At 34.6% G+C, this 20,000-nt stretch overlaps 2 protein-coding genes across 2 annotated transcripts in view; one reads left to right on the forward strand and one right to left on the reverse strand.

Moving 5' to 3' along the window:
- The window catches only part of LOC137631764 (E3 ubiquitin-protein ligase MARCHF11-like), a 232,257-nt gene that overhangs the window by 206,874 nt on the left and 5,383 nt on the right, over window positions 1-20,000 (reverse strand). The gene's annotated exons all lie outside the window — the stretch shown is intronic.
- Window positions 4,136-20,000, forward strand: part of LOC137631762 (uncharacterized) — a 334,578-nt gene continuing 318,713 nt past the window's right edge. Inside the window, exon 1 of the mRNA XM_068363705.1 lies at window positions 4,136-4,496. The gene's annotated coding sequence lies outside the window, so the exon portion shown is untranslated. The remainder of the gene's footprint in view (window positions 4,497-20,000) is intronic.

The raw sequence follows: 20,000 nt of genomic DNA on the forward strand, positions 1-20,000 counted from the left end.
CCCAAGAAGACACTGTCACAGCCTCAGGAGTTCTTACTTAAATAAGAACTGTTGTCCTACCTCTCTGAGCCTGTTGATGCAATCTTCTGGAGGGATGACTCTAACTGCTGCTGTGACAGAATGTCCAGGTACTTCATCCTCTGTTTGAATGCGAGACCAAACGTTTCCCAATTTACCACAATTCTCAGATTGTAACAAATAAAGTGTAATTGATCTTGAATCTGAAGCAGCTGCCACTCATTGATAAACTTCCACAGACATCTCTCATTCAAGAGGGGCCTTACTGACACCAGAGTGACCACTTGGGAGAGGTGGATGGCAAGAAACCCATGAATTTGAAATAGCACACTACTCCCTTGAGATTGAAGTGAAGGTACCTTCCTAAGAACTGAAGGACATGTATTTGGAAATACAAGTGCTTCAGATCAACTGAAAGTCTCAAGTCTTCCTCTTTAATACCAGACTATACAATACTTGTTGTCTCAATGCTGGATGGAGTTTGAACATAATTGTTCAGCAAAATGAGGTTGATAATTGGTCATCAGATCTTTGGTCGACTTCTCCACCTCAAAAAGTTAATTGTAGAACCCAGAATTCTTGATTGATTTGGAGCATATTCTCCTCCTCCATTGATTTCTCCTCTGCCACCAAGGGTAGAGCTTAAAACAATTTCAGAGGGAATCTCTGGAAAACTATCCCTGTGCAAATGAGGGGAGGTCGAAGATCTTCGAAAGATAGGCTGTATCCGTCCTGAAGGACTTCTGCAAATCACTGTCCACCATGTTGATCTCAATTTGGCCAATAGTACGACAGGATTCCCCAAATCGTGGCAGCTAGATGCGGTGATTGCCATCTTCGACGTCTCTCAATCTGTTTTATCTCTACAGTGCTTATGCGCTGGCCAGGCTGGGAACAGAAGGGTGAAGCATTCCCCAAGCCTTTTTATATGAAAAAGCAACTTGAATCTCAACTGTTCTTTGAAGGCAACTGGAGCTTTCTTCAAACCCAATCATAATGGCACGGCAGATAAAGGTTGTGCCTATGTCGCCTTTGTAAGGCTTGGACTCTTGAAAATAACAGCACGATGGAGGTGTCATGGCTAGCCTTTCTCCTCCCCACTCATGCTTCTGTCCTTTTCAGGAGCGAAGAAGAAGTCTCTACCATCGAGGTATTCCCTTGTGCAACTAGTCCGGAGATTAAGGAAAAAATTGCATTCCTCCTCTTCATACTCTACTGGCTTATTGGTTAGCTGACTGGAGAGCAAAGAATGTCAACACCTTCATACCAGACATGACCACTTGCTGTACTTTGCCTTTCAGTACTTTGCAAAGGTCTCATGATCTTATAATTTCCGAGTACAGTAAGGGCAAAGTAGGTGACTGCACCAGACCACCAGCTACTCTAGAAACTGTCTTTAGGCTGGACGTGGAATAAGATTGCGTGGCACTAGACTAAAAAGACGGAAAGACTGCTTTCTGCCTCGAGTCTTTCCACAAGCAAGCTAGCGGTCAAAGTAGAGACTGCAGGATCGACAGCAAGTGGAGACTGATATGTGCTCTCAGGTATGTTGAATCTTTTTTGTTGAGAGAGTGCAGGAGACAAAATCTTACTCAACTGGCTAGACCCTAGAGAATCCTCAAGGCCAGAAGTCTGAGAACTCACTCTGTCTAAGGCCAAACGAACAGTCCCGACCATGGCAAGTCCAGTGAGGTTTTTGCTCCTTGAGAGGTGTTAAAGCTTTGGTGGATGGCCATAGATCCCACAGTCACAGAAATCACGGTAGCCTCTCCAAACTCATCGCACTCGCAAATGGGTGCAAGAATAGTCAACCAAGCTCCGAGTCTCCTTAAAATGTTTATAACTAGCTGTATTGGGCTAGAGTTCTCTTGCTTGAGGGTATACTCGGGCACACTATTGTATCTTTTTATCTTCCTCTTTTTTATAGTATATATGAAAGATCTATTTTAATGATGTTACAGTTCTTAAAATATTTCATTCTAATTGTTCATTACTTCTCTTGTAATTTATTTACTTCACCATTTCCTTTCCTCACCGGGATCTTTTTCCCTGTTGGCGCCCTTGGACTTATAGCATCCTGCAACTAGGGTTGTAGCTTAGCTAGTAATAATAATAATACCCTGGAATCATCTCCTAGCCTTGAAGGGAATAACCAATAAAGCATCAGTGACCATTAAGGATAAAGTATTCGCATGAAACAGTTCCTCAACCTGATCATTATTATGGCTATTATCATTATAATTATTAATCTTATACCTGACGATGCGTACACATTCATATGGAGCGGTTCTCAGTGGCCATCAGCTCTTTAAGGAACCTTTCATAAAACCTAATGCCTTAAAACATGATGAAACTAGATAGGTGTAACTTGGGACGGATATTGTTTATGAGATCGACATTGTCTCTCGTTGATGTCGTTCACTATCACAGTTCAATGTAATGTTGCTATATTCAACAGCAAATTGAAGAGGGCTACATGACAGCTGTATCTTTTCAATTGTAGATATTACCATTGAATATGGCAGGGACAGAGAAAGTATGTTTCCCATTAATCCCTGAAATTTTTATTTGGATATTTAATTACTCTAGGAACAATCTACTCTACCGCCAACAATAACCATTCGACCCATACCGACATAAACGTTTGCTGTGGCTTTTCTATGGCAGATATCAACATGAAAATTGGTATGGACAAAGTACATATCCATCCCATAAATCCCTGAAGAGTTCATTTAGGTATGTGAAGTATTCTACGCGTACTTTACGGGGCCAACGAAAATCGGCCTCCAGATATCGAAAAATGGCTACTGTGACTTTTCTATGGCAAGTATCAATACGAAAACTGGTATGAATGTAGTTCAATTAACACCCATCAAATCCTGTGAATATTATTTGGATATCTGTAAAACTCTAGGAGTAGTTTGGGGCGTCACTGATTTTGTAGCTAAAGTCTGTGACTTACGAACAAAAGTGACGGACAGAGCAGGCCTATAACAGGTATGTACTGTATATGAAAATTGGGAGAAACAAAGCTCTATATATATATATATATATATATATATATATATATATATATATATATATGTGTGTGTGTGTGTGTGTGTATATATATATGTATATATATATATATATATATATATATATATATATATATATATATATATATATATATATATACAGATGTGTGTAGATAATCCCTTAAAATTTCATTTGAATATATCTATTGGTACAGGAGTTATTGACCCCGCCGCCGAAAATATCAGCTGCTCCCCCAACCCACCAGGCGATAAAATAAAAAGGAATGACTGGATTATGGTGTTGGGTGAGATTCATTCGCGACAAAAATTTAGGCATTTCATATAAGGTCATTCACTTCGTTCGCGACAAATATAAATAAATATACAGTGCAAGAGAGTATTTCCATACGTGGCTCGGCATGCACTATGCTAAGCGAAACAAAGGAATATTGATGGCAGTAAAATTGTTGATCACTGGACAATCCTTGAAAATTCCACTTCCATAAATAGAAAGCTTAATTCCCTGCAGCACTATGTTCGCTAACTTTTCAGCAAGATTCCTGTAAACGGTATTCCCATATGTTAAAAATACAAAAATAAGGTCACGAGGACGAAAGTTGATACAAATTATTAATAAATGAAAATGAATAATCTAATCGATATCAAAATACAAATGTTAATAATTTCGTAAGATGCAAGCGATTAAAAAACAGAAAGTGAAGTAGAGTTAACCAAAATGTAAAAATATTGAACTTTTCTATGATGCAAGTCATCTAAAACACGTCCCTGCAAATACCTATAAAATAAAATTTTACAGTCTCTCCAATGATCACCTCCAAACCAGGTATATTTCCCTTAAATCCACAAAAACAGTACTGTGCCTGTTTCATTATTATAAAATTAATCGCCTACAGTAAACTGTATATGCATTAGAGGAGCAGATGAAGAATTGAGAACCTTTGCTACCTATAACGAGTTAAGTGTTAACTAGCTAGTTACCAGGACCCATACAGTGAGGATCCTGCTAGTTAAAGTAGTCAACTAGATAGGAGCAAAGGCAATACATAGAGGGTAATCACAGTCTGGTGAAAGGAACGGTGTGTTCTACTGCGCAAGTAATCAATTTGGTGTGGAAGTGGATTTAAGACAAGACTGTGATATGTCCCCTAACTTGTTGCTTATTTTCAAAGACGGACAGATAGAGGTGTAAAGTTGTGAAATATGTGACTAATAATGAAGCCGATGCAGTGTAATGCCTACTATACATCGTCAAACCCAGAAGGCAAGAGATAAGCCGACCTTCAACTCTGGCTACTTGAAGAACCTTATCATACGTCGTATCGTGACACTCAAAATCTTATCATCCATTACAAGAAACTGCCAGACCATCCACTCACAACAGAAACATAACGATGAGAAGAGATCATTAGAATGTTCTTATCGAATGCAGACCCTTACCAGGTAAGGAATTGTTTGAATGGGAAAGAGCACGTCTTGGTAATCGTTGTATGAACTACAATAACGTTTATTCAAAATAACGCCAAATTATCGCAGTTTTCAGACTTTGCCACATAAAATGAAATACGAATATTTTCCGACAAAATCTGCGGCTGGTTTGGAGTTTTTAAAATTATTTAGAAATAAAATTTTAGGAAACATTTTCTTCAACATGCAATTTATTATTACTAATACACACATATATAAAATACATACATACACACATTAAATATTAATGTTTTTCGTTAACTTTTGTTTTATCCACTTCTAACCATGAATAATAGGGCAAACCACTCGTTCATGAGTTATCCTATCCCCTTCCTTTATAATAACAAATATTTGAGACCCCTGTGGGGAACTGGGGTTTTGAGTGGGAAAACACACACCCACAAAACGAGCGATCTGTAGCAATAGTTACGGTCACAAATACTTAGTCGACACAAGATATCCTGGTGAATAACATATGGTTCGTGTAAGTAGCATGATAGAGCAGTATAATTACCTGTGACTCGTGTCTCGTCCCTCAAATGGTTTTCGTTCCGCCATGGCTCGATCTGCTGTAACTAAACATTATCTCATTGCTCCTTTGTTCTGGCAAGCGGTACTGGATGGGCTGCACACGTCATCTGCGTGAGTCACCATCTAAAGTATCATAATTACCTATAAAATTTACATCCCGTCTCTCAAAAGGTCTTTGCTCTACCTTGGTTCGCTTTGCTCCCAAATAATCGTCATCGCACTGCCCCTCTGTTCTGGAAAGCGTTACATGGATGAGCTGCGCAAAACAGTTATGTAGGTTATTTCGGGTATATCTTTTATTTTGATATGAGCAAAATCTGTATAAATATTTGGAAGCTCTTCATTGGCTAACGATTACGTCACACGAAAATAACAGAAGGCTGCCAAAAGTGTATGCAAACAACGGAAAAGTAAACAATGAACTTAAAAACGAAAATGGTATTCACACTTTCAAGTTATTATCCACAGTCCCATTCGTCATACAGAGTACGGGCTGCACTAGTCAATATCTCAAAACGAATTCCAGTTTCACAAGAAATTAGAGTAGCACACACACACATAATATATATATATATATATATATATATATATATATATATATATATATATATATATATATATATATATATATATATAGAAGAGAAGACGACGAATTAACGAACTTATTTAAGAAAGTTTCCGGGTGTGGACTGGCACAGCAAAACTCCTAAAAGAAGCAAATGGAAGGACATGTCTGAGGCCTATGCAGTGAATTAGTTTTGGCTGATGATAAATATAATTATATATATATATATATATATATATATATATATATATATATATATATATATATATATATATATATATATAATAAAGTCATGTGCTATATAATATGAGCACGCATATTCAGTATATCCCGTTTCCTTGCCCTATTCTGTTGACTTCAAAATAGTTTTTATTGCGTCTACAGGGTGTAGAAGTATCACTTTCCCGTCCGACCACCTTAATTTATCACTTGGCACACTGTTTTGCATACGTTGGAGCGTACCCTGTAAAACTTTACTACTTTCCCTTCCAGACTATTAGATACACAAATTACTTTTTCATCATACCTTCGTATACACACTGATTTGCCGAAACTTCAAGTTCACTTTATTACTTCGCACTTTTTTAACAATAATCAAACCTTCAACATCATTTCTCAACTTTTTAAAAATGTCATCAAAATCACTCTGGTTCGGTTTACCCGGAAAAAAAAATAAACCAAGATTGTAAGATGCACCCGGTATAGTTCCAGGCCATGAAAATGTTTAAAAACAATTAATTTTCCTGTCTTCATTAATTACACCAAGAAATATTCACTGCCTATGCTATCCGTGATAAAATTACAGTTACAACCAAGATGGAATTTTGGGTACAAAAATATATATTTTCCCTACCTTCTACAGAAATTTTTGAACAAATTTGTCCTTTGTAACGTTGCAAGTAAGTAGTTTTAACACCCCTTCTGAACAATAACAATGTTTTTGGGTGGGGGAATACACCAAACGAATAAAAGAAGAGAGACTGTCCTAACCACACCCAAATAACCAAAGGTCCGGGTAGTCCTTATGTCACTCCTCCCCACACCCCTAGACTAACGACGTCGGAAACAAAGCGAGAAAAAAAAGATACATAATTTGGTTAGCCACCTCACTTAGCTTATATGTAATCAGGTGTTCCAGATGCAGAAGGTTCTGCAATACCACTGATGTCTGTATTTCCGAAACGCGAAGGCAAAACCAAGGGCCAGGAATATACCTAGACCGTGGGTAAAGCCATACTTAGGACACTTCACAATTATGATTGGAACTGAATATCCACTTAGAAACCGATTTACTTTACCGCTGCCATAATTCAGAATGACAAGAAAAAGAGACGATCCGGCATTTAGACCCACAATGCAATACCATAAATAAAAAATATATCCCAACGGTCGCAATACTTGTGTGGTACCATATGTCCTTGGATAAGCTTCGGTCGCTCTATACCGACCAACCACCTATGTCCTTGGGACAACAAAATTCATTGGCAAATCTCTTCATATTCATTATTTTCGAAATATTCTAGTAATTTTTTTTTATCATATCAACCATCTCATGAATATATAACGAGTTCTAAAAAAATAAATATCCAATGTTGGCTGAAAATTGAATTTCGAAATTTTCGGTGCCTTAATGCTTCATATATTCCGCATTTAAGGAAATAAAAATATACAGGAGCTCGTAAATTGTCGATCCTTGTGTACTCGACTGTACCTTGTCCTCATCAAACTGACTTAATAAGTCATTCCAGGTCCACAATGTTTCTACCAGACATCATTGGATAGACTTACTCAAGATGTTAAGGCTTTGGAGAAGATACCGAAGAATTCTTTGTTATCTACGTGCTTCGAGCACGTAGATTCGACATTAAACACCCATTATGCTTGTGTGATACGCAAAATACTTAAGAATGCATTACTCTAAAGTCTAAACTAACTGATCTTGTAGGTCCTATAGTGCATAGGGTTTCCCCTGCGTGATAGACCCATGAAAGCAGCCCTTAAAGCAAGTAAAGTAACAGTCAACATGTTTAACCTGTTATTTGGAATGTAAACATGAAACTAAAATTTCCTTTAGGAACTACCCCAAGCCTTTACTAACTATTATATGTATTAATTGCATATTTTGTTTAACTGTTTTTTCTTCTACAATCTTTCAATATTGAGGTTAAATTTATTTTTGTATTGATGGTCTCTGCCAAGGAGAGTCCCCGGAAGTCGTCCAGTTTTTTTTTCGGGGGGGGGGGGCAAAAAAAAACTTCCTTGAAATAATTTGAGACATCACTTCTTTTTGGTAAAACTATTATAACCGTACTTTAAATGAATGACAAATGGAAATACGATCAAAAGTAATTTATTATATTAACAGGCTAAACAATGATTGAAAAAAGAGAATATAAATACAGTAGACAAACCTAGTGAAAGTAATCAGTGTACAAAACACAAATACAACCACATACATTATTTGAGCAACCCCTTACAAATACCCCCTTTTCTATAAAAGTATGGTGTTTAATCAGCGCTAAAGGCAAACTTGGTGCAACTGCTTCTTTTCATAGCCAGACACAGAACTCAATAAACATAGGGGACGAGATGGGGATTATTTACCATGTGAAAGACATTGTTATAAAGGAGATAAAAATGTGGTTTGAGTGTTTCTCATACAAAGCCTATTGTGAACCAGAGAGAGGAAATAATGAAGAAAAAACGCTTATGATAATGTGAAGCTTTTGACTTATAAAAATCATTCAAAGAATAATACTCTGATGTATAAATCTTCAAAATATATAAAATTTAATCACATTACATAAATATAAAATAAAATAAAAGAACTATGGCAAGAAATAGTCTATCACAACCACTATAATATAAAGGTGTAAAGACAGACACCTTAGGAAAACTAACAAAAACAGTATGAAAGAAACATTATGTTTATCCCTCTCATAAAACTGTCAAAAGGATTGATCATCTTCACTCTAACGTTAACCTTTGTAATTAACCACTTTTATCCTCATTCCTTCTGACTAAGAATGCCTAGCAGGTGCATTTGACAAGAAAAACAAAAGAAACCTAGGTGCAACAGAGCGAGGAGGCAGGAAGAACCACAAAGAAGAGGAGTGGCCAGGTGGCCTTGAGTCCTAAGAGTCACGTTTTTCTTCCTTGGCAAAACAGGCCCAAGTAAATCTATCCTTTTCATTCCTCTTCCATGGTAACAAAAATAAATAAAAACAGCAGAAATGACTATGTATTGTTTCGGGTGGCTTAATGAGTCATTTCAAATTACCTAAAGAACTTTTGCTCATTCAGCAGTTTTGTATTAAATAAATAGGAAAAAAAAGCATATAGGATGGATCTTTAACACCTACTGATAGTATTTCTTGACAGTAGGAACGATAAAATAAGGCTATAACTTTATCCCTTACTCTGTTATATTCATATTTGATAACCATTCAAATGGGAATCATTAAACGCCCGTAGCCAAATCTGCAGTACTATAAGCTTACACAGCATACTTCTATATATATATATATATATATATATATATATATATATATATATATATATATATATATATATATATACAGCATATAAAGAGAAAAGGATAAGAAAATTACAGATCAGTACAAATAAATTCACAAATAAACAAACATTAACAAAATATTCACTTACGGATGACTTCTGAAAGAAGCACTACGAACTCTTCAAACGTACGAGTCAGAAAAACACAATACAGTTTCACAATAAAAAGAATGAAGGATTTCAGTTATATACTTGGACGTTTAGCTACGTTATCACATCATAAGAAAAAAATAGGCATAACATCTAACCACACAGCAGCTGAACAATCCTTAAAGGGGTCTAATGGAAGTGTCCTGCTATATACTGTATATAAAAAAAGGACGAGGCTTGTGGCGGGTTGCCAAAATTGGATATTTTCCGAGAACTGGCGATCAGTAGTCTTATTTTTGTCGGGGTTCATCCCCAAAACGACAGCCCATTATGATTAGTTCCTGACATTTCACATATATAGTTTACTCTTTATTTCTTTCTATTTCATTTCTTTCCCTGTCAGAACCCTTGGGCACGTAACTTTACGCTTTTATAATAATAATAATAATAATAATAATAATAATAATAATAATAATAATAATAATAATAATAATGAAGAAGAAGAAGAAGAAGAAGAGCCAAACCTACAACATGCCTACCATCGTCTAAGGACTGATGATGATCTCGCTTTTTAGCTCAACAGTCAAGACGCATAGGCCTATAGTTCATGAACATTTCACATATATAGTTTATTCTTTATTTCTTTCAATTTCATTTCTTTCCCTGTCAGAACCCTTGGGCACGTAACTTTACGCTTTTATAATAATAATAATAATAATAATAATAATAATAATAATAATAATAATAATAATAAGAAGAAGAAGAAGAAGAAGAAGAAGAAGAAGAAGAAGAGCCAAACCTACAACATGCCTACCATCGTCTAAGGACTGATGATGATCTCGCCTTTTAGCTCAACAGTCAAGTCGTATAGGCCTATAGTTCATAAACATTACTCCGAGGAACACTAGATGGAATGGGTCTAGGGTTACTAAAGATATGAACAACAGCAGTTGCTGTAATGTGCTTAAGTAACTATGAATAGGAATAAGAAAGTTATCTTAACCAAGTATGATAAGGATGATTCCATAACTTGAAAAAAAGTACTCCTTACAGCTTATTGGATCTGGCCGGTATCTTGACTTTGTCCTGATATTACGATGTTACATAAACTGTCCTCATGCTATTTTGATTGTACAATTTGTAGGTCACTTTAAAACTGATGAAGTAGTTTCGATTATTCTAATCTCGTAATCACTAAATAACGGATACAGAGTCTTAAAAACGTGGTTCTCACAGAAATGGAAATTGCTTGCCCATAAAACATTCATAATAATCATACCATTGAAAAGGAAATCTCTACCAGATGTCCACTTAAAACATCTTGGAATTTAGTGTAAGAAAGATTAAAACGTTTCATTCCGTAACTTTTTATTTATTTTGTAGTGAGGAAAATATATTTACGAATTGAACTTTCTCTCTTACTTCCTAGTCATAGTGACTTGTTAAGTCTAAAATTTTGTCTACAAAGTCACCCAAGTTATGCAAATTTTGTAAAATAAGAAAAAAAAAATTAAAGCATAAGAACGATAAGAACTATAAGATAAATACTATACAAGATAGGATGGCATTATAATGACCTATAATAAGATAACCGCTATAAAAGATAGAATAATAAAACTAAGATACATAAGGTCAAGTGGATGGGACCTAAGACATGTTCAGTGGTTCGTATCTCCCCCTTTTTTGTAAATGGCAGGAAAGCGATTTATCTTATAAATACAAAATTGAATGTTAACGAACAAATATGCCTAATACGTTATGTACGAGTCTATGAAGCCTATTTGATGTTTTCAAATGTCTAAAATACACACACACACATATATATATAATATATACACACACACACACATATATATATATATATAATATATATATATATATATATATATATATATATATATATATATATATATATATATATATATATATATATGTGTGTGTGTGTGTGTGTGTGTGCTACACACACACACACACACACACACACACACATATATATATATATATATATATATATATATAAATTATATATATATATATATATATATATATATATAATATACACACATAATATATATATAAATATATATATATATATATATATATATATATATATATATATATATATATATATATATATGTGTGTGTGTGTGTGTGTGTGTGTGTACGTAACTATGGTCGGAACACTGCTGTAAACTATCATAGTATAGAGTAGTGTTTTGAAAACCAAGTAGAAGTGGCCAAATATCCTTAGGTCAGCACAAAGACAGTTCCGTGTAAAAGTGCAGAGACAATCAACCGATACCAGAGGTCTCAAGGTTTGTTGACGAAAACAAAAACTAGTAGGTTACTCATTGATGTGAAACACGTGTAGAGGTCCGGTCGTGGGAAAGAAAAACTTCAAGAGTAATTAATAGCCTTAGAAGAGTTAGTATAAGTTAAGGAATTGCAGAATTAACATTATATCAGCATGGAAAAACCTCTGTCAACTGAATTTAGGTTTGCCCCTTTAGACCCATTTTTGTGTGGGCCTTTTGAAAACGTCCCGGCCTGGTGATCGCCAGAATGGGGTTCGAGTCCTGGTCAAGCTCACTAGTTTCTTTTAGTGTCTGCAACCTCATCATCCCTGAGAGCTAAGGATGGTAGGTTTGGGGGAGCCTTTAGTTCTATATGCTGAGTCATCAGCAGCCATTGCCTAGCCGTTTCTGGTCATATGTAGGGTATTGTCCTGCTAGCCAGGGTATTGTCACTGTCCCTTGCTTCTGCAATTTATGGGCTGCCTTTAAAACTTAAATCACTTTTGGAGAGTGGGTGGGTTTGAAAGTTGAAGGTCAGCAAGCAGTAAGTACTGACCTTGGAATCAACAACCGTATGATGTCACCAGAAACTTAGCTAGGCTCTTTCATCGAGTAGAGTAGGCAGTCTGCCAAGAAACGAAGCCCAAGGGTGTCATAGGAAAGACAGTCTCTCCACATACTTTGCTCATATGCTGTGCTACTGAAAATTAGCAAATGAAAAATAAGCAGTGAAGTGCCACTGAATTTTATTACATTTGCGTATTACGAAGTCGAACTAAACTTATCAAGTAACCCAAACACACAGATATACACATCCACACACAAACACACACACAAATATATATATATATATATATATATATATATATATATATATATATATATATATAAACACACTATATATGCATACACACAATATATATATATATATATATATATATATATATATATATATATATATATATATATATATAAACACACAACAAATGCAGACATCTCCAGTCCTGAGGACAAATTTCTCATATATATATTGTGTATATATATATATATATATATATATATATATATATATATATATATATATATATATATATATAGGCTACGCATGATATTTAATGACTACGTGAGATTATTTCTTGTTCTCTGAATTCCACGTAATGTGTCCTACAGGTAAATATGGCTAGAAATCACAGAGAACACCTCTTTGATATTCAGAGAATAGTTCCACCTGGTTTGATGTTCTGAGAAATGAACACTCACACCATCACTCTCAAGACTGCTGCAACACTCGACGGTGTATTTAGATACTGTGTAATTCACTATTAAGACGAACAGACACGAAGGCTTTCTAAGGAAGATGTCTATTCATTGCTACTTGGTCATTTCGAGAATTGAACTTTCTTCATTTACTCTGTGTGCTGAGTTCTCTGAACACTGCTTGAGAGAGAGAGAGAGAGAGAGAGAGAGAGAGAGAGAGAGAGAGAGAGAGAGAGAGAGAGAGAGAGAGAGACAGAGAGAGAGAGAGAGAAGGCGGCATTATATACCTGCAGTGCGAGTAGCTTAAAAACTTGTTTTCTTGAAAGACCTGCCTGGCAATAGATATAGAGAGGGACATGGAGATTGGAGTCTAATGATATCACAGAGTCCGTGTCTGGTCACACGAGCCAAATAATCTACAAATAAGGTAACTAAAACTAAGTTGCTCAATGAACGAGATTCTAAAGGAATTAATTTATCTCGCGTGAAAAATAAGGACATTAAATACTTCCTCATAACTGAAAGCAACACTCGGAACTAAAGAGAAATAAATTGCTCAGAACTAGCTAAGGTGAATCTACATCTGGATTTCTGAAAGAACTGTGCGAATATATTGATGTATTGACAATTACTACAGGAGAAAAGTAGCGCTCTTCTCTACATGCCCAATCCCCCCACCGAAGAGAAGTATGCTCTACACGAATATAATTAACCGAAAGGAAAAGAAAAAAATATCAAATATACTTTCGTGTAATATTAAACTAAGATGAGCAAATCCTTGGCTTATACGAAAAAAGGGAACACAACTTCAACTGTAGGGTTCTCTAATACAAAAATAAATTAAATGATTTAAATCGGGATTTTAACAAAACTGACCATGAAGGTTTAAAGATCACTCATGAATGGCAGAGGCAAGGGAGAGTGACATTGCACTAGCAAGCAGGACAATGCCCCATAAACTGACAATATATAACATATAATCACCTCAAACCCCTTCTCCCCCCAAGTTAGGACCAGGGAGGGCCAGGCAATGACTGCTGATGACTAAGCAGGTAAACCTATAGGCTCCCTCGAACACCCCATCCTTAACTCGCAAGGCTGGTGAGGTTGCAGAGACTAAAGGAATTAACAACTTTGAGCGGGACTCGAACCCCAGTCTGGCGATCACCAGGCAGAGACGTCACCAATAAACCACAGCAACCCTAATTATGAATCAATATCATCAAAAGGGTACTCACACGGTAACTCATCATGGACGTTCCAGGAGTTGGAAAGAATATCCAGCATGTAAAAATTAAAGTTCTTATAAAAGGACGTTGTTTTATCACGATGGAAGATAACACACCGATATTAATCTCACCCATTTGTAAGCATCATTTGAGAGAAGGTTTAAAACACACGGACCTCGTTATTACATCCTGGACTATTATTGTAAATCGATAAGACTAATTTCTGTTATAACTTCACTGAATCAATATTGAAAACGAAATGAAAAGAAAGATATGGGAAATACAAATGAATCTGTTAAACAGGATTGGGTGGGGAAAGTTCTCTGGGATTTGCAGATATGTAGCCGGTGGTCTTGGATCACTGGTAATTTAATGAGTGAGATTTCTGACCCTGGAATGTTAAGTATGTTTAATTATATATATATATATATATATATATATATATATATATATATATATATGTATATATATATGTATATATATATGTGTGTGTGTGTGTGAAAGTGAATTGTGGCATAATAACTCCATTTTCTTCCAATCGATTCAAAGATTAAAAACATTTATCATAACGCACCACTGCTCACTTTTGAAGGTTAAATAGAAAGGATAAAATCTAAACCTTATGAATCTCAACAGCTTCTAATTCTAAAGAAGTTCAATAAGTATACAAAACCATGCAAAGTGATTTCCCGGGGTAATTTTAATCCATGATTTGTTTGCATCTTACACCGTCTTCAGCTAGATACACTTCAGGTCTTGTTAATTATCAGTTATTCTGGTCATAGGCTCTGGAGTAAAAAATAACAGTTCTTGCTTTGATAGCCTTACTGTCTTGCTCAAGAAATACTGTTTACATTAATGGAATGGGTTTATACTAGAAGGGTTCCTTCACGAATAAATACACGTGAAGGTGTTTTCGTGTTTTTATTCAATAGTTATAATCAAGTATATGAATCTCGCTTATCACTTATCATCTTCATTTGTAATCATTTAAGAGCTATTCAGCAGCAAGGAACGGCCTTTCTCGGATAAAAATCATAAAGATATTAAAACTAAAAACCGCTCCAACAATAATCTAAATGCTTCAATGTAGAGAAAGTATTCCGTGGGGAAATACGACACTAGACATTAGACGAATCAAAATCTTAAGTCAATCTAACCCAACCGTATAAAAGTGTTGACGTGGTGAACAAACACTGTAAGGGTACACTTATATTTTTACTCACATTTTAAGAGTAGCAGGCGTGATCTAGTCTCAATTCAATACATTAGGATAAAGTTTCATGCATGACCGTTTGAAACATTTAACAACATATTCTCATAGCAATTTTACCGAGTATCTATTGGCCCAATTTGCAGTGGCGTAGCTAGGGTTCACAGAATGAGTGGCACTCTGGGGTCTCATTTTTTTTTTTTTTTTTTTTTTGGGGGGGGGGGGTCCATTCTGGGTTCAATCCTTTCAATTTAAAGATTTTCATGATGAAAAATACAAACATTTCTTTGTTATTAAAGTGGTGATGCTGATGTATGGGCAAGGTTTTGGCTTTACCTAGATTACCTCTGTTTATGGTTGCTGGTTAAAACCATAAGTAATTGACATGAAACATGATATAACCTTTAACTGTATTCCAGCCCATAAACACTCAAATAAGCATAAAGCAGAACCACACTTCTGAGCATGTGTTGTTTCAAGTACGAAAATAGTCAATATTATATTAATCATTTTGACTATTATGGCTGAATTGGGGTGCAAATTATATTCATAGATAATTATCCATACTATAAATCTGACATTAGTTCAAATGCATAAAATTTCACTAATTTTCATTCACAGAATACTGATGCAAAGATACCACTCAGTCTTCCTCTTGTTGTGCTGGTTAAACATGCTTTCTAAAGCAATCAGAAAATTTGTGCTCATTTTCGGTGAATTCCCAGAACCTTGTGTCATCCATTATATTTCGTAAATAACTTTTCATAGGCCTTAGTGATGAAAAACTACGTTGAAAAATTTCCTTAAGTCAAGAAACGCTTGTTTAAAGGTTTACAGGCCACTCATGAATGGCAGAGGCAAGGAACAGTGACACTGCACTAGCAAGCAGTACAATGCCCTGAAAACTGACCATATATACATATGTTCAACGCCCAAGCCCCCCCCCCTCCACCCAAGCTAAAACCAGGGAGGACCAAGCAATGGCTTCTGATGAGTCAGTAGGTAAACCTATAGGCTCCCTCAAACACCCCCATTCTAGCGACCAAAGAGGAGTGTGAGCGGGAGTCGCTACGGGACTCGAACCCCAGTCTGGCCATCACCAGGCAGGGACGTTTTCAATAGGGAATCTAATAATGCATAGGGGGGGTCAATTCCATGAGGCTATTTTTGTTTTGGCAAAATCTTTACCAAGTTAGTTCTTCATATCCATGTCTATCTATGCTAGAAATTTTGGCTACCTAACCACCCACTCCGAACTAGATTTTCCTCCCTGACATTCATGTTAAACCTTCTTAACTTATTGAACCTGGAGGATAGCATTTTCCATTCAACTCCTAACATTATTATGGATATAATTATTGTTGATGTTGGTGCTTATTTCGATTGTTTCTAATAAATCTTACCATTATTTGTATAAGAAACTATTAAAATACTGCATCATGTAAAGAATTCCACAATTACGTTTTCTTGTACCTTATACGAAAAATACTTGAGTTCGACCAGTGATGTTACTCATTTGAGAAATGATGATTGATTTTTTTTTTTTTTTTTTTTGAGCACGCTCATCGGTCATTTCCCGAATCACGGTAGATGATCAGTGAGTGGGTTCACTCCAATATACAGTAAACTCATTCAGCTTCTGTGAATAAAGTGATTGATAGTTAGGCTAGGTGGTTTTGGTGGTCGCATTCATGGTTAAGAAGTTCATGAGAAAAGCTACCCTATTCCAAAAGATTCATTTTGAGTCACGAGGCTAACCAGTGATTGCGTCACTCCCTTAAATGTGTTTAGTGAATTTACATAACACACACACCAAGGTTGATAAGAGAATCCAGACATTAATGTATTAAAATATATGGCTTGAATATGAAAAACACGTCTAAATGTGCAAAACTTATCACATATACCGGTATATATATATATATATATATATATATATATATATATATATATATATATATATATATATATATATATATATATATATATATATATATATATAAAATATGTGTGTGTGCGTGCGTGTGTGTGTGTGCGTGTGTGTGTAATACTCTCAAACTCCATAACTTGTAATACATTAAGTTATTCCCTTCAACAGGCTTTGTTATCTATTCTAAGAATCGTTGTGAAATCAACCATGGAAATTATTGAAAAAACAAATAGTTTAGCTTCTTTAAAACATGAAATTTTTACGAGTAAGCTGTTCCTTCAACCCCAGTCTCCAAGGAGGGTTAATAACCTCCTTGCCAGTCTCCTGGATATGTCAAGACTTGACAGCCAGACGGCAGACAGCATACTATAACACACACACACACACACACACACACACACACACACATGAACAGGCAAACAGGATATCCTTATCGACTGGTGAGCCATCTTGTTAGTTTCTTCAACCCAGTCAAATTAAAAACAAGATTTACCTATTACGATTATTTTTACATGAAAATCAAAGACTTACTTTCCAAATATAAACAATAAAAAGGTCATAATGTAAAAAAAGGACGATTGATCTGAACTCAACAAATCAAAGTAAAAGCCAAGGAACAAACGCTAATATTTTGTATTTGTGATAAAAATACTTGAAAAAGTAAATACTAAATTGATAAACAAAATTTACGCTAATTTAATTTTCTAAAAATAATAACTTTTTACCATGGAACAAAATATTATTTTGAGTTGCAGCCTACATATTGAGAAATCCTTATTTGTTTATCAATATCAAAATGCAGCGACATTTCAATACCTCGAATATGGTAATACAAAGAAGGTAAATCAATTAAGACATTCCACGCTGGAAGAGAGAGAGAGAGTTATTCATAAGCATGAGAAGAGCACATTAATTAGTCTCAAACATCACCATTCAACATTATCATATGTTTAATATTTACACACTCAATTAAATGGTAATCTGGGAATAGAATTTAATGACAATTCAAGTCTTAGAGCGTAAGCAACCATATCGATGACAAGATAATTATTAATTACTGGAAAGATATTTACCCAATTGGGTTATATATTTTTGTATTCATATTACATAAGAAAAAATAAAACAGAAGATTTTGAAAAAAAAATAAATTATTGCTATCCAATTTTGAAAACATTTCGGTTATAAACTATCAAATGAAAATACCTATGTTTTCAGAACACATTTTATGCCTACTCTATCTATCCTATGGAATTTTGTTAAACGCATCAGCCGTATTTTGCTTGACCAAAAAGTGACATCATTAATTATAAACGTAAATTTTTACTCCATGAAATAGAAATGGCTAACATGATATAAGGATTTATTGCTACAGACAAAAGAATTGAAAGAAAAGCAAAAGTCAGTGCGGAATGAGCAGCCTCAGGCGTAAGATCAAGAGTCTTGGCCAAGGACAAATCAGCTGAAGTCTGCGTGTGTCCATGCAAATGGTGCCTCAACCCAGACTCACAGACGTTACCTTCATCATGCAAGTTTAGAGGCGGCTGAAATTCAATATGACGTCTTCCTACGTTTCATGGCATCTGTAGCTAAGGTTGAAATACGCTGATTTGATTTCAAAAACAAGCACCATCTCTGGAATTTTATAATTATAAGATGTTTTATATTTCTCCTACAACGAACAACAATACCGTTTTCAGTCCAAATTATTCCTTACTTGCTATTAACACTATAGAATGCATCCTTAGACATCACTTCGTACATTCTACATACTATATGTTAAAATAGAATTATCATACCATGTTCTGTTTCTCATTTTGGAATTTTCAATATAATGATGATGATCTGACTGCTGACTGGTTTTTATAAATACAAATCTACAAAGTTTTCCAATATGTATATGTATTATATACAGATATATGTACTGTATATATTTGTGTGTGTAGTGTATATTATTTATTTATATATATATATATATATATATATATATATATATATATATATATGTATATATATATACATATATAAATATATATATATATATATATTACACATTGCACACAAATATATACAGTACATATATCTATATATATATATATATATATATATATATATATATATATATATATATATATATATATATATATATATATATATATATATATATAATATACATGCATATGTATGTATGCGTATATATAGGTCTATATATATATATATATATATATATATATATATATATATATATATGTATGTATAAAATCCATGACAAATAACTCGTGATAACGATAAAATACAGTACCGGATGTATATTAAGCCACGAGAATAAAAGTTAAAAACTTCATTGCCATTAGTACTCTCATCTTATAAATAGTTTCAGAATGGAAATGAAATAAGACAAAGACGCATCCTCATTCTACAGAACACACGATCCCTATGAGGTCATTCTCTTAATGACCTCAGATAAAGACAGATGCTAGAAATGATAATTCCTGACCATCGGAATAAAGACTAGAGCATAAATTTAGGTTTGCTTTCCTTTGATCGTGTACCATCAGGTTTTATTAAATCAGACTAATCTGAGAACATTAAGGAGTTGCCTTATAAGGATCCCATGATAAGTATATATACATTGCACTTGTTTCTACTTCGTTGGGAGTCTGGCGATGGCATTTAGACAAAAGCACTACCTCATATTTCCTTTGTGTATGTATACATACACACACACACACACACACATATATATATATATATATATATATATATATATATATATATATATATATATATATATATAT

Source organism: Palaemon carinicauda, chromosome 40, assembly GCF_036898095.1.
Source record: "Palaemon carinicauda isolate YSFRI2023 chromosome 40, ASM3689809v2, whole genome shotgun sequence".
In the NCBI taxonomy this organism is placed as follows: Eukaryota; Metazoa; Arthropoda; class Malacostraca; order Decapoda; family Palaemonidae; genus Palaemon; species Palaemon carinicauda.